At 41.9% G+C, this 22,695-nt stretch overlaps 1 protein-coding gene across 11 annotated transcripts in view; it reads left to right on the forward strand.

The window, feature by feature from the left end:
* LOC118377818 (glutamate receptor 1-like) overlaps positions 1–22,695 on the forward strand; it is a 242,301-nt gene that overhangs the window by 59,312 nt on the left and 160,294 nt on the right. The gene's annotated exons all lie outside the window — the stretch shown is intronic.

Below are 22,695 nucleotides of genomic sequence, written 5' to 3' on the forward strand. Positions count from 1 at the left end.
CAACTGTTCTCTTTAATCTACTATGGTATAATACTCCACTGTTCTCTTTAATCTATGATATGATACTCCACTATTCTCTTTACTCTACAATGGCATAACACTCCACTGTTATCTTTATTCTGTGTTATAATACTCCACTGTTCTCTTTACTCTACTATGGTATAATACTCTACTGTTCTCTTTACTCTACTATGGTATAATACTCCACTGTTCTCTTTACTCTACTATGGTATACCACGCCACTGTTCTCTTTAATCTACTATGGTATACCACTCCACTGTTCTCTTTAATCTACTATGGTATAATACTCCACTGTTCTCTTTAATCTATGATATGATACTCCACTGTTCTCTTTAATCTATGGTATAATACTCCACTGTTATCTTTACTCTACTATGGTATAACACTCCACTGTTCTCTGTACTCTACTATGGTATAATTCTCCACTGTTCTCTTTACTCTACTATGGTATAATACTCCACTGTTCTCTTTAATCTATGGTATACCACTCCACTGTTCTATGTACTCTCCTATGGTATAACACTACACTGTTCTCTTTACTCTACTATGGTATAACACTCCACTGTTCTCTTTAATCTATGGTATACCCATCAACTGTTCTCTTTACTCTATGGTATGACACTCCACTGTTCTCTTTACTCTACTATGGTATACCACTCCACTGTTCTCTTTAATCTACTATGGTATAATACTCCACTGTTCTCTTTACTCTACTATGGTATAACACTACACTGTTCTCTTTACTCAACTATGGTATAACACTCCACTGTTCTCTTTAATCTATGGTATACCAATCAACTGTTCTCTTTACTCTATGGTATGACACTCCACTGTTCTCTTTACTCTACTATGGTATAATACTCCACTGTTCTCTTTACTCTACTATGGTATAACACTCCGTTGTTCTCTTTACTCTACTATGGTTTAACACTTAACTCTTCTCTTTACTCTCCTATGGTATACCACTCCACTGTTCTCTTTAATCTATGATATGATACTCCACTGTTCTCTTTAATCTATGGTATAATACTCCACTGTTCTCTTTACTCTACTATGGTATAACACTCCGTTGTTCTCTTTACTCTACTATGGTATAACACTCCACTGTACTCTTTAATCTATGGTATAATACTCCACTGTTCTCTTTGCTCTACTATGGTATAACACTCCACTGTTCTCTTTGCTCTACTATGGTATAATACTCCACTGTTCTCTTTGCTCTACTATGGTATACCACTCCACTGTTCTCTTTGCTCTACTATGGTATAATACTCCACTGTTCTCTTTAATCTATGATATGATACTCCACTGTTCTCTTTACTCTACTATGGTATAACACTCCACTGTTCTCTTTACTCTACTATGGCATAACACTCCACTGTTCTCTTTACTCTACTATGGTATAGCACTCCACTGTTCTCTTTGCTCTACTATGGTATAATACTCCACTGTTCTCTTTGCTCTACTATGGTATACCACTCCACTGTTCTCTTTGCTCTACTATGGTATAATACTCCACTGTTCTCTTTAATCTATGATATGATACTCCACTGTTCTCTTTACTCTACTATGGTATAACACTCCACTGTTCTCTTTACTCTACTATGGTATACCACTCCACTGTTCTCTTTAATCTACTATGGTATAATACTCCACTGTTCTCTTTAATCTATGATATGATACTCCACTGTTCTCTTTAATCTATGGTATAATATGCCACTGTTATCTTTACTCGACTATGGCATAACACTCCACTGTTCTCTTTACTCTACTATGGCATAACACTCCACTGTTCTCTTTACTCTGCTATGGTATAACACTCCACTGTTCTCTTTAATCTATGGTATACCAATACACTGTTCTCTTTACTCTACTATGGTATACCACTCCACTGTTCTCTTTAATCTATGGTATACCAATCCACTGTTCTCTTTACTCTACTATGGCATAACACTCCACTATTCTCTTAAATCTATGATATGATACTCCACTGTTCTCTTTAATCCATGGTGTAACACTACACTGTTATCTTTAATCTACTCTGGGATACCACTCCACTGTTCTCTTTAATCTACTATGGTATAATCCTCCACTGTTCTCTTTACTCTACTATGGTATACCACTCCAATGTTCTCTTTAATCTACTATGGTATAATACTCCACTGTTCTCTTTAATCTATGGTATACCACTCCACTGTTCTATGTACTCTTCTATGGTATAACACTCCACTGTTCTCTTTAATCTACTATGGTATAATCCTCCACTGTTCTCTTTACTCTACTATGGTATACCACTCCAATGTTCTCTTTAATCTACTATGGTATAATACTCCACAGTTCTCTTTAATCTATGGTATACCACTCCACTGTTCTATGTACTCTTCTATGGTATAACACTCCACTGTTCTCTTTACTCTACTATGGTATACCACTCCAATGTTCTCTTTAATCTACTATGGTATAATACTCCACTGTTCTCTTTAATCTATGGTATACCAATACACTGTTCTCTTTACTCTACTATGGTATACCACTCCACTGTTCTCTTTAATCTATGGTATACCAATCCACTGTTCTCTTTACTCTACTATGGCATAACACTCCACTATTCTCTTAAATCTATGATATGATACTCCACTGTTCTCTTTAATCCATGGTGTAACACTACACTGTTATCTTTAATCTACTCTGGGATACCACTCCACTGTTCTCTTTAATCTACTATGGTATAATCCTCCACTGTTCTCTTTACTCTACTATGGTATACCACTCAATGTTCTCTTTAATCTACTATGGTATAATACTCCACTGTTCTCTTTAATCTATGGTATACCACTCCACTGTTCTATGTACTCTTCTATGGTATATCACTCCACTGTTCTCTTTACTCTACTATGGTATACCACTCCAATGTTCTCTTTAATCTACTATGGTATAATACTCCACTGTTCTCTTTAATCTATGGTATACCACTCCACTGTTCTATGTACTCTTCTATGGTAAAACACTCCACTGTTCTCTTAAATCTATGATATGATATTCCACTGTTCTCTTTACTCTACTATGGTATAATACTCCACTGTTCTCTTTACTCTACTATGGTATACCACTCCAATGTTCTCTTTACTCTACTATGGTATAATACTCCACTGTTATCTTTAATCTATGGTATACCAATCCACTGTTCTCTTTTCTCTACTATGGTATAATACTCCACTGTTATCTTTACTCTACTATGGTATACCACTCCACTGTTCTCTTTAATCTATGATATGATACTCCACTGATCTCTTTAATCTATGGTATAATACTCCACTGTTATCTTTACTCTACTATGGTATAACACTGCAATGTTCTCTTTAACCTATGGTATACCACTCCACTGTTCTCTTTACTCTATGGTATAATACTCCACTGTTCTCTTTACTCTACTATGGTATACCACTCCAATGTTCTCTTTAATCTACTATGGTATAATACTCCACTGTTCTCTTTAATCTATGGTATACCACTCCACTGTTCTATGTACTCTACTATGGTATAACACTCCACTGTTCTCTTTAATCTATGGTATACCACTCCACTGTTCTATGTACTCTACTATGGTAAAACACTCCACTATTCTCTTAAATCTATGATATGATACTCCACTGTTCTCTTTACTCTAGTATGGTATACCACTCCACTGTTCTCTTTAACCTATGGTATAATACTCCACTGTTCTCTTTAACCTATGGTATACCATTCCACTGATCTCTTTAATCTATGGTATAACACTCCACTGTTCTCTTTACTCTACTATGGTATACCACTCCACTGTTCTCTTTAGTCTATGGTATAATACTCCACTGTTCTCTTTACTCTACTATGGTATAACACTCCACTGTTCTCTTTACTCTACTATGGTATACCACTCCACTGTTCTCTTTAATCTATGGTATAACACTCCACTGTTCTCTTTACTCTACTATGGTATACCACTCCACTGTTCTCTTTAATCTATGGTATAACACTCCACTGTTCTCTTTACTCTGCTATGGTATAACACTCCACTGTTCTCTTTAACCTATTGTATACCACTCCACTGTTCTCTTTAGTCTATGGTATAATACTCCACTGTTCTCTTTAATCTACTATGGTATACCACTCCACTGTTCTCTTTACTCTACTATGGTATACCACTCCACTGTTCTCTTTACTCTACTATGGTATAATACTCCACTGTTATCTTTACTCTACTATGGTATAATACTCCACTATTCTCTTAAATCTACTATGGTATACCACTCCACTGTTCTCTTTAATCTACTATGGTATACCACTCCACTGTTCTCTTCATTCTGTGTTATAATATTCCACTGTTCTCTTTACTCTACTATGGTATAATACTCCACTGTTCTCTTTACTCTACTATGGTATACCACGCCACTGTTCTCTTTAATCTACTATGGTATACCACTCCACTGTTCTCTTTAATCTACTATGGTATAATACTCCACTGTTCTCTTTAATCTACTATGGCATACCACTCCACTGTTCTCTTTAATCTATGATATGATACTCCACTGTTCTCTTTAATCCATGGTATAATACTCCACTGTTCTCTTTACTCTACTATGGTATACCACTCCACTGTTCTCTTTACTCTACTATGGTATACCACTCCACTGTTCTCTTTACTCTACTATGGTATACCACTCCACTGTTCTCTTCATTCTGTGTTATAATATTCCACTGTTCTCTTTACTCTACTATGGTATAATACTCCACTGTTCTCTTTACTCTACTATGGTATACCACTCCACTGTTCTCTTTAATCTACTATGGTATACCACTCCACTGTTCTCTTTAATCTATGATATGATACTCCACTGTTCTCTTTAATCCATGGTATAATACTCCACTGTTCTCTTTACTCTACTATGGTATACCACTCCACTGTTCTCTTTACTCTACTATGGTATACCACTCCACTGTTCTCTTTACTCTACTATGGTATACCACTCCACTGTTCTCTTTAATCCATGGTGTAACACTACACTGTTATCTTTAATCTACTCTGGGATACCACTCCACTGTTCTCTTTAATCTATGGTATACCACTCCACTGTTCTCTTTAATCTATGGTATAATACTCCACTGTTCTCTTTACTCTACTATGGTATACCACTCCACTGTTCTCTTTAATCTATGATATGATACTCCACTGTTCTCTTTAATCCATGGTATAATACTCCACTGTTCTCTTTACTCTACTATGGTATACCACTCCACTGTTCTCTTTACTCTACTATGGTATACCACTCCACTGTTCTCTTTACTCTACTATGGTATACCACTCCACTGTTCTCTTTACTCTACTATGGTATACCACTCCACTGTTCTCTTTAATCTATGGTATACCACTCCACTGTTCTCTTTAATCTATGGTATAATACTCCACTGTTCTCTTTATTCTACTATGGTATACCACTCCACTGTTCTCTTTAATCTATGGTATACCACTCCACTGTTCTCTTTAATCTATGGTATAATACTCCACTGTTCTCTTTACTCTACTATGGTATACCACTCCACTGTTCTCTTTAATCTATGGTATAATACTCCACTGTTCTCTTTACTCTACTATGGTATACCACTCCACTGTTCTCTTTACTCTACTATGGTATACCACTCCACTGTTCTCTTTACTCTACTATGGTATACCACTCCACTGTTCTCTTTACTCTACTATGGTATACCACTCCACTGTTCTCTTTACTCTACTATGGCATAACACTCCACTGTTCTCTTTATTCTGTGTTATAATACCACTGTTCTCTTTACTCTACTATGGTATAATACACCACTGTTCTATTTACTCTACTATGGTATAATACTCCACTGTTCTCTTTACTCTACTATGGTATAATACTCCACTGTTCTCTTTACTCTACTATGGTATAATACTCCACTGTTCTCTTTACCCTACTATGGTATAATACTCCATTGTTCTCTTTACTCTACTATGGTAAAACACTCCACTGTTCACTTCTGGAGGGGAGAACTGTGAACTTTTTCTTCCACGTTTTTTCTGGTTCTATTGTATAATACAGTATTCTCACTGATCTTTGGGTTCTAAGGTATAAACAGTCATTCCCACCGCACTGTATTCCGTACTTTAGGATTCTATGGTAATCATCTCCATTGAGACAGATTATCCTCTATCAGCATGCTTTACCATACAGAAGATGAAAGACCTCATGGGGTGTAGAACTATCCTCAGCAGGGACTGAGAGGTGGAACAAAAAAGGAGAGGAGAAAAGAGGAAGGCAGAGGAGAGGTGAGGAGAGGTGAGGAGAGGAGGGCAGAGGAGAGGAGCAGAGAGAAGAGTAGAGTAAAGGAGAGGAGAGGATAGGAGAGGAGAGGAGGGCAGAGGAGAGGGGAGGAGCGGAGAGTAGAGGAGAGGAGAGGAGAGGAGGGCAGAGGAGAGGAGCAGAGAGGAGAGTAGAGTAAAGGAGAGGAGAGGATAGGAGAGGAGAGGAGGGCAGAGGAGAGGGGAGAGTAGAGGAGAGGAGAGGAGGGGATGAGATGGGAGGGCCGAGGAGGAAGCGAGGAAAGGAGAGGAGGGGAGGGCAGAGGAGAGGAGAAGAGGATGATTGAGAGGTGGAGAAGAGGAGACAAAACGAGTGAAGGGGAGTGGATGATCGAGGGGTGGAGGAGAGGAGAGGAGAGGAGAGGAGAGGAGAGGAGAGTGTGCCAGACAGAGTAGACAGATGTTAAGGGTCTTTAGTAACTCTGTGGGTCTCTGAGTCTCTGACCCTTCCTGTCATCATCCTCCACCCAGAGTTACACTAACAGGACATACACACAGCCAGGGCCTGCTCTGACACTTAGCAGTGTTCTCCCTGTCAGAGGAACACTGGGTAATGAGGGAGGAGAAGGGTGTGGTACGGTACTAGTCCTGGTGCTGCTGTCTCTAAGGGTTTGGTACTGTACTGGTGTTGCTGTCTATACGGGTTTGGTACTGTACTGGTCCTACTGTCTCTAAGTGTTTGGTACTGTATTGTTCCTGCTGTCTCTAAGGGTTTGGTACTGTATTGTTCCTGCTGTCTCTAAGGGTTTGGTACTGTACTGGTCCTGCTGTCTCTAAGGGTTTGGTACTGTACTGGTCCTGCTGTCTCTAAAGGTTTGGTACTGTATTGTTCCTGCTGTCTCTAAGGGTTTGGTACTGTATTGTTCCTGCTGTCTCTAAGGGTTTGGTACTGTACTGGTCCTGCTGTCTCTAAGGGTTTGGTACTGTACTGGTGTTGCTGTCTCTAAGGGTTTGGTACTGTATTGTTCCTGCTGTCTCTAAGGGTTTGGTACTGTACTGGTCCTGCTGTCTCTAAGGGTTTGGTACTGTACTGGTCGTGCTGTATCTAAGGGTTTGGTACTGTATTGGTCCTGCTGTCTCTAAGGGTTTGGTACTGTACTGGTCCTGCTGTCTCTAAGGGTTTGGTACTGTACTGGTGTTGCTGTCTCTAAGGGTTTGCTACTGTATTGTCCTGCTGTCTCTAAGGGTTTGGTACTGTACTGGTCCTGCTGTCTCTAAGGGTTTGGTACTGTACTGGTCCTGCTGTCTCTAAGGGTTTGGTACTGTATTGGTCCTGCTGTATCTAAGGGTTTGGTACTGTACTGGTCCTGCTGTCTCTAAGGGTTTGGTACTGTATTGGTCCTGCTGTCTCTAAGGGTTTGGTACTGTACTGGTGTTGCTGTCTATAAGGGTTTGGTACTGTACTGGTCCTGCTGTCTCTAAGGGTTTGGTACTGTACTGGTCCTGCTGTCTCTAAGGGTTTGGTACTGTACTGGTCCTGCTGTCTCTAAGGGTTTGGTACTGTATTGGTCCTGCTGTCTCTAAGGGTTTAGTACTGTATTGTTCCTGCTGTCTCTAAGGGTTTGGTACTGTACTGTTCCTGCTGTCTCTAAGGGTTTGGTACTGTATTGGTCCTGCTGTCTCTAAGGGTTTGGTACTGTATTGTTCCTGCTGTCTCTAAGGGTTTGGTACTGTACTGGTCCTGCTGTCTCTAAGGGTTTGGTACTGTACTGGTCGTGCTGTCTCTAAGGGTTTGGTACTGTATTGGTCCTGCTGTCTCTAAGGGTTTGGTACTGTACTGGTCCTGCTGTCTCTAAGGGTTTGGTACTGTACTGGTGTTGCTGTCTCGAAGGGTTTGCTACTGTATTGTTCCTGCTGTCTCTAAGGGTTTGGTACTGTACTGGTCCTACTGTCTCAGGGTTTGGTACTGTATTGTTCCTGCTGTCTCTAAGGGTTTGGTACTGTACTGGTCCTGCTGTCTCTAAGGGTTTGTTACTGTATTGTTCCTGCTGTCTCTAAGGGTTTGGTACTGTACTGGTGTTGCTGTCTATAAGGGTTTGGTACTGTACTGGTCCTGCTGTCTCTAAGGGTTTGGTACTGTATTGGTCCTGCTGTCTCTAAGGGTCTGGTACTGTGCTGGTGTTGCTGTCTATAAGGGTTTGGTACTGTACTGGTCCTGCTGTCTCTCAGGGTTTGGTACTGTACTGGTCCTGCTGTCTCTAAGGGTTTGGTACTGTATTGGTCCTGCTGTCTCTAAGGGTTTGGTGGTGTACTGCTGCTGCTGTCTCTAAGGGTTTGGTACTGTACTGGTCCTGCTGTCTCTAAGGGTTTGGTACTGTATTGGTCCTGCTGTCTCTAATGGTTTGGTGGTGTACTGGTCCTGCTGTCCCTAAGGGTTTGGTACTGTATTGGTCCTGCTGTCTCTAAGGGTTTGGTACTGTACTGGTCCTGCTGTCTCTAAGGGTTTGGTACTGTATTGGTCCTGCTGTCTCTAATGGTTTGGTGGTGTACTGGTCCTGCTGTCCCTAAGGGTTTGGTACTGTATTGGTCCTGCTGTCTTTAAGGGTTTGGTACTGTGTTGGTCCTGCTGTCTCTAAGGGTTTGGTACTGTACTGGTCCTGCTGTCTCTAAGGTTTTTTTTACTGTACTGGTGTTGCTGTCTATAATGGTTTGGTACTGTACTGGTCCTGCTGTCTCTAAGGGTTTGGTAGTGTGTTGGTCCTGCTGTCTCTAAGGGTTTGGTACTGTATTGGTCCTGCTGTCTCTAAGGGTTTGGTACTGTATTGGTCCTGCTGTCTCTAAGGGTTTGGTGGTGTACTGGTGCTGCTGTCTCTAAGGGTTTGGTACTGTATTGGTCCTGCTGTCTTTAAGGGTTTGGTACTGTGTTGGTCCTGCTGTCTCTAAGGGTTTTGTACTGTACTGGTCCTGCTGTCTCTAAGGGTTTTTTACTGTACTGGTGTTGCTGTCTATAATGGTTTGGTACTGTACTGGTCCTGCTGTCACTAAGGGTTTGGTACTGTGTTGGTCCTGCTGTCTCTAAGGGTTTGGTACTGTATTGGTCCTGCTGTCTCTAAGGGTTTGGTACTGTATTGGTCCTGCTGTCTCTAAGGGTTTGGTGGTGTACTGGTGCTGCTGTCTCTAAGGGTTTGGTACTGTATTGGTCCTGCTGTCTCTAAGGGTTTGGTACTGTACTGGTCCTGCTGTCTCTAAGGGTTTGGTACTGTATTGTTCCTGCTGTCTCTAATGGTTTGGTGCTGTACTGGTCCTGCTGTCTCTAAGGGTTTGCTACTGTATTGGTCCTGCTGTCTTTAAGGGTTTGGTACTGTGTTGGTCCTGCTGTCTCTAAGGGTTTGGTACTGTACTGGTCCTGCTGTCTCTAAGGGTTTTTTACTGTACTGGTCCTGCTGTCTCTAAGGGTTTGGTACTTGTCTTGCTGTCTCTAAGGGTTTGGTACTGGATTGGTCCTGCTGTCTCTAAGGGTTTGGTATGTATTGGTGCTGCTGTCTCTAAGGGTTTGGTACTGTGTTGGTCCTGCTGTCTCTAAGGTTTTTTTTTTACCTTACTGGTCCTGCTTTCTTTAAGGGTTTGGTACTGTACTGGTCCTGCTGTCTCTAAGGGTTTGGTACTGTACTCATCCTGTTGTCTCTAAGGGTTTGGTAATGTATTGGTCCTGCTGTCTCCAAGGGTTTGGTACTGTATTGGTCCTGCTGTCTCTAACGGTTTGGTACTGTACTGGTCCTGCTGTCTCTAAGGGTTTGGTACTGTACTGGTGCTGCTGTCTCTAAGGGTTTGGTACTGTACTGGTGTTGCTGTCTCTAAGGGTTTGGTACTGAATTGTCCTGCTGTCTCTAAGGGTTTGGTACTGTTCTGGTCCTGCTGTCTCTAAGGGTTTGGTACTGTAGTGTTCCTGCTGTCTCTAAGGGTTTGGTACTGTGTTGGTCCTGCTGTCTCTAAGGGTTTGGTACTGTACTGGTCCTGCTGTCTCTAAGTGTTTTTTACTGTATTGGTCCTGCTGTCTCTAAGGTTTTGGTCATGTATTGGTCCTGCTGTCTCTAAGGGTTTGGTACTGTATTGGTCCTGTTGTCTCTAAGGGTTTGGTACTGTGTTGTTCCTGCTGTCTCTAAGGGTTTGGTACTGTATTGGTCCTGCTGTCTCTAAGGGTTTGGTACTGTATTGTTCCTGCTGTCTCTAAGGGTTTGGTACTGTACTGGTGTTGCTGTCTATAAGGGTTTGGTACTGTACTGGTCCTGCTGTCTCTAAGGGTTTGGTACTGTACTGGTCCTGCTGTCTCTAAGGGTTTGGTACTGTACTGGTCCTGCTGTCTCTAATGGTTTGGTACTGTATTGGTGCTGCTGTCTCTAAGGGTTTGGTACTGTACTGGTCCTGCTGTCTCTAATGGTTTGGTACTGTATTGGTCCTGTTGTCTCTAAGGGTTTGGTACTGTACTGGTCCTGCTGTCTCTAAGGGTTTGGTACTGTACTGGTCCTGCTGTCTCTAAGGGTTTGGTACTGTACTGGTCCTGCTGTCTCTAAGGGTTTGGTACTGTACTGGTGCTGCTGTCTCTAAGTGTTTTGTACTGTATTGGTCCTGCTGTCTCTAAGGGTTTGGTACTGTACTGGTTCTGCTGTCTCTAAGGGTTAGGTACTGTATTGGTCCTGCTGTCTCTAAGTGTTTTGTACTGTATTGGTCCTGCTGTCTCTAAGGGTTTGGTACTGTACTGGTCCTGCTGTCTCTAATGGTTATGTACTGTACTGGTCCTGCTGTTTCTAATGGTTATGTACTGTACTGGTGCTGCTGTCTCTAATGGTTACGTACTGTACTGGTCCTGCTGTCTCTAATGGTTATGTACTGTACTGGTGCTGCTGTCTCTAAGGGTTTGGTACTGTACTGGTCCTGCTGTCTCTAATGGTTTGGTACTGTATTGGTCCTGCTGTCTCTAATGGTTATGTACTGTACTGGTCCTGCTGTCTCTAAGGGTTTGGTACTGTATTGGTCCTGCTGTCTCTAAGTGTTTTGTACTGTATTGGTCCTGCTGTCTCTAAGGGTTTGGTACTGTACTGGTCCTGCTGTCTCTAATGGTTATGTACTGTACTGGTCCTGCTGTCTCTAATGGTTATGTACTGTACTGGTGCTGCTGTCTCTAATGGTTATGTACTGTACTGGTGCTGCTGTCTCTAAGGGTTTGGTACTGTACTGGTGTTGCTGTCTCTAAGGGTTTGGTACTGAATTGTCCTGCTGTCTCTAAGGGTTTGGTACTGTTCTGGTCCTGCTGTCTCTAAGGGTTTGGTACTGTAGTGTTCCTGCTGTCTCTAAGGGTTTGGTACTGTGTTGGTCCTGCTGTCTCTAAGGGTTTGGTACTGTACTGGTCCTGCTGTCTCTAAGTGTTTTTTACTGTATTGGTCCTGCTGTCTCTAAGGTTTTGGTCATGTATTGGTCCTGCTGTCTCTAAGGGTTTGGTACTGTATTGGTCCTGTTGTCTCTAAGGGTTTGGTACTGTGTTGTTCCTGCTGTCTCTAAGGGTTTGGTACTGTATTGGTCCTGCTGTCTCTAAGGGTTTGGTACTGTATTGTTCCTGCTGTCTCTAAGGGTTTGGTACTGTACTGGTGTTGCTGTCTATAAGGGTTTGGTACTGTACTGGTCCTGCTGTCTCTAAGGGTTTGGTACTGTACTGGTCCTGCTGTCTCTAAGGGTTTGGTACTGTACTGGTCCTGCTGTCTCTAATGGTTTGGTACTGTATTGGTGCTGCTGTCTCTAAGGGTTTGGTACTGTACTGGTCCTGCTGTCTCTAATGGTTTGGTACTGTATTGGTCCTGTTGTCTCTAAGGGTTTGGTACTGTACTGGTCCTGCTGTCTCTAAGGGTTTGGTACTGTACTGGTCCTGCTGTCTCTAAGGGTTTGGTACTGTACTGGTCCTGCTGTCTCTAAGGGTTTGGTACTGTACTGGTGCTGCTGTCTCTAAGTGTTTTGTACTGTATTGGTCCTGCTGTCTCTAAGGGTTTGGTACTGTACTGGTTCTGCTGTCTCTAAGGGTTAGGTACTGTATTGGTCCTGCTGTCTCTAAGTGTTTTGTACTGTATTGGTCCTGCTGTCTCTAAGGGTTTGGTACTGTACTGGTCCTGCTGTCTCTAATGGTTATGTACTGTACTGGTCCTGCTGTTTCTAATGGTTATGTACTGTACTGGTGCTGCTGTCTCTAATGGTTACGTACTGTACTGGTCCTGCTGTCTCTAATGGTTATGTACTGTACTGGTGCTGCTGTCTCTAAGGGTTTGGTACTGTACTGGTCCTGCTGTCTCTAATGGTTTGGTACTGTATTGGTCCTGCTGTCTCTAATGGTTATGTACTGTACTGGTCCTGCTGTCTCTAAGGGTTTGGTACTGTATTGGTCCTGCTGTCTCTAAGTGTTTTGTACTGTATTGGTCCTGCTGTCTCTAAGGGTTTGGTACTGTACTGGTCCTGCTGTCTCTAATGGTTATGTACTGTACTGGTCCTGCTGTCTCTAAAGGTTATGTACTGTACTGGTGCTGCTGTCTCTAATGGTTATGTACTGTACTGGTCCTGCTGTCTCTAATGGTTATGTACTGTACTGGTCCTGCTGTCTCTAAGTGTTTTTTACTGTATTGGTCCTGCTGTCTCTAAGGTTTTGGTCATGTATTGGTCCTGCTGTCTCTAAGGGTTTGGTACTGTATTGGTCCTGTTGTCTCTAAGGGTTTGGTACTGTGTTGTTCCTGCTGTCTCTAAGGGTTTGGTACTGTATTGGTCCTGCTGTCTCTAAGGGTTTGGTACTGTATTGTTCCTGCTGTCTCTAAGGGTTTGGTACTGTACTGGTGTTGCTGTCTATAAGGGTTTGGTACTGTACTGGTCCTGCTGTCTCTAAGGGTTTGGTACTGTACTGGTCCTGCTGTCTCTAAGGGTTTGGTACTGTACTGGTCCTGCTGTCTCTAATGGTTTGGTACTGTATTGGTGCTGCTGTCTCTAAGGGTTTGGTACTGTACTGGTCCTGCTGTCTCTAATGGTTTGGTACTGTATTGGTCCTGTTGTCTCTAAGGGTTTGGTACTGTACTGGTCCTGCTGTCTCTAAGGGTTTGGTACTGTACTGGTCCTGCTGTCTCTAAGGGTTTGGTACTGTACTGGTCCTGCTGTCTCTAAGGGTTTGGTACTGTACTGGTGCTGCTGTCTCTAAGTGTTTTGTACTGTATTGGTCCTGCTGTCTCTAAGGGTTTGGTACTGTACTGGTTCTGCTGTCTCTAAGGGTTTGGTACTGTATTGGTCCTGCTGTCTCTAAGTGTTTTGTACTGTATTGGTCCTGCTGTCTCTAAGGGTTTGGTACTGTACTGGTGCTGCTGTCTCTAATGGTTACGTACTGTACTGGTCCTGCTGTCTCTAATGGTTATGTACTGTACTGGTGCTGCTGTCTCTAAGGGTTTGGTACTGTACTGGTCCTGCTGTCTCTAATGGTTTGGTACTGTATTGGTCCTGCTGTCTCTAATGGTTATGTACTGTACTGGTCCTGCTGTCTCTAAGGGTTTGGTACTGTATTGGTCCTGCTGTCTCTAAGTGTTTTGTACTGTATTGGTCCTGCTGTCTCTCCACTGTTCTCTTTACTCTACTATGGCATAACACTCCACTGTTCTCTTTATTCTGTGTTATAATACCACTGTTCTCTTTACTCTACTATGGTATAATACACCACTGTTCTATTTACTCTACTATGGTATAATACTCCACTGTTCTCTTTACTCTACTATGGTATAATACTCCACTGTTCTCTTTACTCTACTATGGTATAATACTCCACTGTTCTCTTTACCCTACTATGGTATAATACTCCATTGTTCTCTTTACTCTACTATGGTATAACACTCCACTGTACTCTTTAATCTATGGTATAATACTCCACTGTTCTCTTTGCTCTACTATGGTATAACACTCCACTGTTCTCTTTGCTCTACTATGGTATAATACTCCACTGTTCTCTTTGCTCTACTATGGTATACCACTCCACTGTTCTCTTTGCTCTACTATGGTATAATACTCCACTGTTCTCTTTAATCTATGATATGATACTCCACTGTTCTCTTTACTCTACTATGGTATAACACTCCACTGTTCTCTTTACTCTACTATGGCATAACACTCCACTGTTCTCTTTACTCTACTATGGTATAGCACTCCACTGTTCTCTTTGCTCTACTATGGTATAATACTCCACTGTTCTCTTTGCTCTACTATGGTATACCACTCCACTGTTCTCTTTGCTCTACTATGGTATAATACTCCACTGTTCTCTTTAATCTATGATATGATACTCCACTGTTCTCTTTACTCTACTATGGTATAACACTCCACTGTTCTCTTTACTCTACTATGGTATACCACTCCACTGTTCTCTTTAATCTACTATGGTATAATACTCCACTGTTCTCTTTAATCTATGATATGATACTCCACTGTTCTCTTTAATCTATGGTATAATATGCCACTGTTATCTTTACTCGACTATGGCATAACACTCCACTGTTCTCTTTACTCTACTATGGCATAACACTCCACTGTTCTCTTTACTCTGCTATGGTATAACACTCCACTGTTCTCTTTAATCTATGGTATACCAATACACTGTTCTCTTTACTCTACTATGGTATACCACTCCACTGTTCTCTTTAATCTATGGTATACCAATCCACTGTTCTCTTTACTCTACTATGGCATAACACTCCACTATTCTCTTAAATCTATGATATGATACTCCACTGTTCTCTTTAATCCATGGTGTAACACTACACTGTTATCTTTAATCTACTCTGGGATACCACTCCACTGTTCTCTTTAATCTACTATGGTATAATCCTCCACTGTTCTCTTTACTCTACTATGGTATACCACTCCAATGTTCTCTTTAATCTACTATGGTATAATACTCCACTGTTCTCTTTAATCTATGGTATACCACTCCACTGTTCTATGTACTCTTCTATGGTATAACACTCCACTGTTCTCTTTAATCTACTATGGTATAATCCTCCACTGTTCTCTTTACTCTACTATGGTATACCACTCCAATGTTCTCTTTAATCTACTATGGTATAATACTCCACAGTTCTCTTTAATCTATGGTATACCACTCCACTGTTCTATGTACTCTTCTATGGTATAACACTCCACTGTTCTCTTTACTCTACTATGGTATACCACTCCAATGTTCTCTTTAATCTACTATGGTATAATACTCCACTGTTCTCTTTAATCTATGGTATACCAATACACTGTTCTCTTTACTCTACTATGGTATACCACTCCACTGTTCTCTTTAATCTATGGTATACCAATCCACTGTTCTCTTTACTCTACTATGGCATAACACTCCACTATTCTCTTAAATCTATGATATGATACTCCACTGTTCTCTTTAATCCATGGTGTAACACTACACTGTTATCTTTAATCTACTCTGGGATACCACTCCACTGTTCTCTTTAATCTACTATGGTATAATCCTCCACTGTTCTCTTTACTCTACTATGGTATACCACTCCAATGTTCTCTTTAATCTACTATGGTATAATACTCCACTGTTCTCTTTAATCTATGGTATACCACTCCACTGTTCTATGTACTCTTCTATGGTATATCACTCCACTGTTCTCTTTACTCTACTATGGTATACCACTCCAATGTTCTCTTTAATCTACTATGGTATAATACTCCACTGTTCTCTTTAATCTATGGTATACCACTCCACTGTTCTATGTACTCTTCTATGGTAAAACACTCCACTGTTCTCTTAAATCTATGATATGATATTCCACTGTTCTCTTTACTCTACTATGGTATAATACTCCACTGTTCTCTTTACTCTACTATGGTATACCACTCCAATGTTCTCTTTACTCTACTATGGTATAATACTCCACTGTTATCTTTAATCTATGGTATACCAATCCACTGTTCTCTTTTCTCTACTATGGTATAATACTCCACTGTTATCTTTACTCTACTATGGTATACCACTCCACTGTTCTCTTTAATCTATGATATGATACTCCACTGATCTCTTTAATCTATGGTATAATACTCCACTGTTATCTTTACTCTACTATGGTATAACACTGCAATGTTCTCTTTAACCTATGGTATACCACTCCACTGTTCTCTTTACTCTATGGTATAATACTCCACTGTTCTCTTTACTCTACTATGGTATACCACTCCAATGTTCTCTTTAATCTACTATGGTATAATACTCCACTGTTCTCTTTAATCTATGGTATACCACTCCACTGTTCTATGTACTCTACTATGGTATAACACTCCACTGTTCTCTTTAATCTATGGTATACCACTCCACTGTTCTATGTACTCTACTATGGTAAAACACTCCACTATTCTCTTAAATCTATGATATGATACTCCACTGTTCTCTTTACTCTAGTATGGTATACCACTCCACTGTTCTCTTTAACCTATGGTATAATACTCCACTGTTCTCTTTAACCTATGGTATACCATTCCACTGATCTCTTTAATCTATGGTATAACACTCCACTGTTCTCTTTACTCTACTATGGTATACCACTCCACTGTTCTCTTTAGTCTATGGTATAATACTCCACTGTTCTCTTTACTCTACTATGGTATAACACTCCACTGTTCTCTTTACTCTACTATGGTATACCACTCCACTGTTCTCTTTAATCTATGGTATAACACTCCACTGTTCTCTTTACTCTACTATGGTATACCACTCCACTGTTCTCTTTAATCTATGGTATAACACTCCACTGTTCTCTTTACTCTGCTATGGTATAACACTCCACTGTTCTCTTTAACCTATTGTATACCACTCCACTGTTCTCTTTAGTCTATGGTATAATACTCCACTGTTCTCTTTAATCTACTATGGTATACCACTCCACTGTTCTCTTTACTCTACTATGGTATACCACTCCACTGTTCTCTTTACTCTACTATGGTATAATACTCCACTGTTATCTTTACTCTACTATGGTATAATACTCCACTATTCTCTTAAATCTACTATGGTATACCACTCCACTGTTCTCTTTAATCTACTATGTATACCACTCCACTGTTCTCTTCATTCTGTGTTATAATATTCCACTGTTCTCTTTACTCTACTATGGTATAATACTCCACTGTTCTCTTTACTCTACTATGGTATACCACGCCACTGTTCTCTTTAATCTACTATGGTATACCACTCCACTGTTCTCTTTAATCTACTATGGTATAATACTCCACTGTTCTCTTTAATCTACTATGGCATACCACTCCACTGTTCTCTTTAATCTATGATATGATACTCCACTGTTCTCTTTAATCCATGGTATAATACTCCACTGTTCTCTTTACTCTACTATGGTATACCACTCCACTGTTCTCTTTACTCTACTATGGTATACCACTCCACTGTTCTCTTTACTCTACTATGGTATACCACTCCACTGTTCTCTTCATTCTGTGTTATAATATTCCACTGTTCTCTTTACTCTACTATGGTATAATACTCCACTGTTCTCTTTACTCTACTATGGTATACCACTCCACTGTTCTCTTTAATCTACTATGGTATACCACTCCACTGTTCTCTTTAATCTATGATATGATACTCCACTGTTCTCTTTAATCCATGGTATAATACTCCACTGTTCTCTTTACTCTACTATGGTATACCACTCCACTGTTCTCTTTACTCTACTATGGTATACCACTCCACTGTTCTCTTTACTCTACTATGGTATACCACTCCACTGTTCTCTTTAATCCATGGTGTAACACTACACTGTTATCTTTAATCTACTCTGGGATACCACTCCACTGTTCTCTTTAATCTATGGTATACCACTCCACTGTTCTCTTTAATCTATGGTATAATACTCCACTGTTCTCTTTACTCTACTATGGTATACCACTCCACTGTTCTCTTTAATCTATGATATGATACTCCACTGTTCTCTTTAATCCATGGTATAATACTCCACTGTTCTCTTTACTCTACTATGGTATACCACTCCACTGTTCTCTTTACTCTACTATGGTATACCACTCCACTGTTCTCTTTACTCTACTATGGTATACCACTCCACTGTTCTCTTTACTCTACTATGGTATACCACTCCACTGTTCTCTTTAATCTATGGTATACCACTCCACTGTTCTCTTTAATCTATGGTATAATACTCCACTGTTCTCTTTATTCTACTATGGTATACCACTCCACTGTTCTCTTTAATCTATGGTATACCACTCCACTGTTCTCTTTAATCTATGGTATAATACTCCACTGTTCTCTTTACTCTACTATGGTATACCACTCCACTGTTCTCTTTAATCTATGGTATAATACTCCACTGTTCTCTTTACTCTACTATGGTATACCACTCCACTGTTCTCTTTACTCTACTATGGTATACCACTCCACTGTTCTCTTTACTCTACTATGGTATACCACTCCACTGTTCTCTTTACTCTACTATGGTATACCACTCCACTGTTCTCTTTACTCTACTATGGCATAACACTCCACTGTTCTCTTTATTCTGTGTTATAATACCACTGTTCTCTTTACTCTACTATGGTATAATACACCACTGTTCTATTTACTCTACTATGGTATAATACTCCACTGTTCTCTTTACTCTACTATGGTATAATACTCCACTGTTCTCTTTACTCTACTATGGTATAATACTCCACTGTTCTCTTTACCCTACTATGGTATAATACTCCATTGTTCTCTTTACTCTACTATGGTAAAACACTCCACTGTTCACTTCTGGAGGGGAGAACTGTGAACTTTTTCTTCCACGTTTTTTCTGGTTCTATTGTATAATACAGTATTCTCACTGATCTTTGGGTTCTAAGGTATAAACAGTCATTCCCACCGCACTGTATTCCGTACTTTAGGATTCTATGGTAATCATCTCCATTGAGACAGATTATCCTCTATCAGCATGCTTTACCATACAGAAGATGAAAGACCTCATGGGGTGTAGAACTATCCTCAGCAGGGACTGAGAGGTGGAACAAAAAAGGAGAGGAGAAAAGAGGAAGGCAGAGGAGAGGTGAGGAGAGGTGAGGAGAGGAGGGCAGAGGAGAGGAGCAGAGAGAAGAGTAGAGTAAAGGAGAGGAGAGGATAGGAGAGGAGAGGAGGGCAGAGGAGAGGGGAGGAGCGGAGAGTAGAGGAGAGGAGAGGAGAGGAGGGCAGAGGAGAGGAGCAGAGAGGAGAGTAGAGTAAAGGAGAGGAGAGGATAGGAGAGGAGAGGAGGGCAGAGGAGAGGGGAGAGTAGAGGAGAGGAGAGGAGGGGATGAGATGGGAGGGCCGAGGAGGAAGCGAGGAAAGGAGAGGAGGGGAGGGCAGAGGAGAGGAGAAGAGGATGATTGAGAGGTGGAGAAGAGGAGACAAAACGAGTGAAGGGGAGTGGATGATCGAGGGGTGGAGGAGAGGAGAGGAGAGGAGAGGAGAGGAGAGGAGAGTGTGCCAGACAGAGTAGACAGATGTTAAGGGTCTTTAGTAACTCTGTGGGTCTCTGAGTCTCTGACCCTTCCTGTCATCATCCTCCACCCAGAGTTACACTAACAGGACATACACACAGCCAGGGCCTGCTCTGACACTTAGCAGTGTTCTCCCTGTCAGAGGAACACTGGGTAATGAGGGAGGAGAAGGGTGTGGTACGGTACTAGTCCTGGTGCTGCTGTCTCTAAGGGTTTGGTACTGTACTGGTGTTGCTGTCTATACGGGTTTGGTACTGTACTGGTCCTACTGTCTCTAAGTGTTTGGTACTGTATTGTTCCTGCTGTCTCTAAGGGTTTGGTACTGTATTGTTCCTGCTGTCTCTAAGGGTTTGGTACTGTACTGGTCCTGCTGTCTCTAAGGGTTTGGTACTGTACTGGTCCTGCTGTCTCTAAAGGTTTGGTACTGTATTGTTCCTGCTGTCTCTAAGGGTTTGGTACTGTATTGTTCCTGCTGTCTCTAAGGGTTTGGTACTGTACTGGTCCTGCTGTCTCTAAGGGTTTGGTACTGTACTGGTGTTGCTGTCTCTAAGGGTTTGGTACTGTATTGTTCCTGCTGTCTCTAAGGGTTTGGTACTGTACTGGTCCTGCTGTCTCTAAGGGTTTGGTACTGTACTGGTCCTGCTGTCTCTAAGGGTTTGGTACTGTACTGGTCCTGTACTGTATCTAAGGGTTTGGTACTGTATTGGTCCTGCTGTCTCTAAGGGTTTGGTACTGTACTGGTCCTGCTGTCTCTAAGGGTTTGGTACTGTACTGTACTGTATTGTTCCTGCTGTCTCTAAGGGTTTGGTACTGTACTACTGTACTGGTCGTGCCTGGGTTTGGTACTGTATTGGTCCTGCTGTCTCTAAGGGTTTGGTACTGTACTGGTCCTGCTGTCTCTAAGGGTTTGGTACTGTACTGGTGTTGCTGTCTCTAAGGGTTTGCTACTGTATTGTCCTGCTGTCTCTAAGGGTTTGGTACTGTACTGGTCCTGCTGTCTCTAAGGGTTTGGTACTGTACTGGTCCTGCTGTCTCTAAGGGTTTGGTACTGTATCTGCTGTAAAGGGTTTGGTACTGTACTGGTCCTGCTGTCTCTAAGGGTTTGGTACTGTATTGGTCCTGCTGTCTCTAAGGGTTTGGTACTGTACTGGTGTTGCTGTCTATAAGGGTTTGGTACTGTACTGGTCCTGCTGTCTCTAAGGGTTTGGTACTGTACTGGTCCTGCTGTCTCTAAGGGTTTGGTACTGTACTGGTCCTGCTGTCTCTAAGGGTTTGGTACTGTATTGGTCCTGCTGTCTCTAAGGGTTTAGTACTGTATTGTTCCTGCTGTCTCTAAGGGTTTGGTACTGTACTGTTCCTGCTGTCTCTAAGGGTTTGGTACTGTATTGGTCCTGCTGTCTCTAAGGGTTTGGTACTGTATTGTTCCTGCTGTCTCTAAGGGTTTGGTACTGTACTGGTCCTGCTGTCTCTAAGGGTTTGGTACTGTACTGGTCGTGCTGTCTCTAAGGGTTTGGTACTGTATTGGTCCTGCTGTCTCTAAGGGTTTGGTACTGTACTGGTCCTGCTGTCTCTAAGGGTTTGGTACTGTACTGGTGTTGCTGTCTCGAAGGGTTTGCTACTGTATTGTTCCTGCTGTCTCTAAGGGTTTGGTACTGTACTGGTCCTACTGTCTCAGGGTTTGGTACTGTATTGTTCCTGCTGTCTCTAAGGGTTTGGTACTGTACTGGTCCTGCTGTCTCTAAGGGTTTGTTACTGTATTGTTCCTGCTGTCTCTAAGGGTTTGGTACTGTACTGGTGTTGCTGTCTATAAGGGTTTGGTACTGTACTGGTCCTGCTGTCTCTAAGGGTTTGGTACTGTATTGGTCCTGCTGTCTCTAAGGGTCTGGTACTGTGCTGGTGTTGCTGTCTATAAGGGTTTGGTACTGTACTGGTCCTGCTGTCTCTCAGGGTTTGGTACTGTACTGGTCCTGCTGTCTCTAAGGGTTTGGTACTGTATTGGTCCTGCTGTCTCTAAGGGTTTGGTGGTGTACTGCTGCTGCTGTCTCTAAGGGTTTGGTACTGTACTGGTCCTGCTGTCTCTAAGGGTTTGGTACTGTATTGGTCCTGCTGTCTCTAATGGTTTGGTGGTGTACTGGTCCTGCTGTCCCTAAGGGTTTGGTACTGTATTGGTCCTGCTGTCTCTAAGGGTTTGGTACTGTACTGGTCCTGCTGTCTCTAAGGGTTTGGTACTGTATTGGTCCTGCTGTCTCTAATGGTTTGGTGGTGTACTGGTCCTGCTGTCCCTAAGGGTTTGGTACTGTATTGGTCCTGCTGTCTTTAAGGGTTTGGTACTGTGTTGGTCCTGCTGTCTCTAAGGGTTTGGTACTGTACTGGTCCTGCTGTCTCTAAGGTTTTTTTTTACTGTACTGGTGTTGCTGTCTATAATGGTTTGGTACTGTACTGGTCCTGCTGTCTCTAAGGGTTTGGTAGTGTGTTGGTCCTGCTGTCTCTAAGGGTTTGGTACTGTATTGGTCCTGCTGTCTCTAAGGGTTTGGTACTGTATTGGTCCTGCTGTCTCTAAGGGTTTGGTGGTGTACTGGTGCTGCTGTCTCTAAGGGTTTGGTACTGTATTGGTCCTGCTGTCTTTAAGGGTTTGGTACTGTGTTGGTCCTGCTGTCTCTAAGGGTTTTGTACTGTACTGGTCCTGCTGTCTCTAAGGGTTTTTTACTGTACTGGTGTTGCTGTCTATAATGGTTTGGTACTGTACTGGTCCTGCTGTCACTAAGGGTTTGGTACTGTGTTGGTCCTGCTGTCTCTAAGGGTTTGGTACTGTATTGGTCCTGCTG

The sequence above is a fragment of the Oncorhynchus keta genome, chromosome 4, assembly GCF_023373465.1.
Source record: "Oncorhynchus keta strain PuntledgeMale-10-30-2019 chromosome 4, Oket_V2, whole genome shotgun sequence".
In the NCBI taxonomy this organism is placed as follows: Eukaryota; Metazoa; Chordata; class Actinopteri; order Salmoniformes; family Salmonidae; genus Oncorhynchus; species Oncorhynchus keta.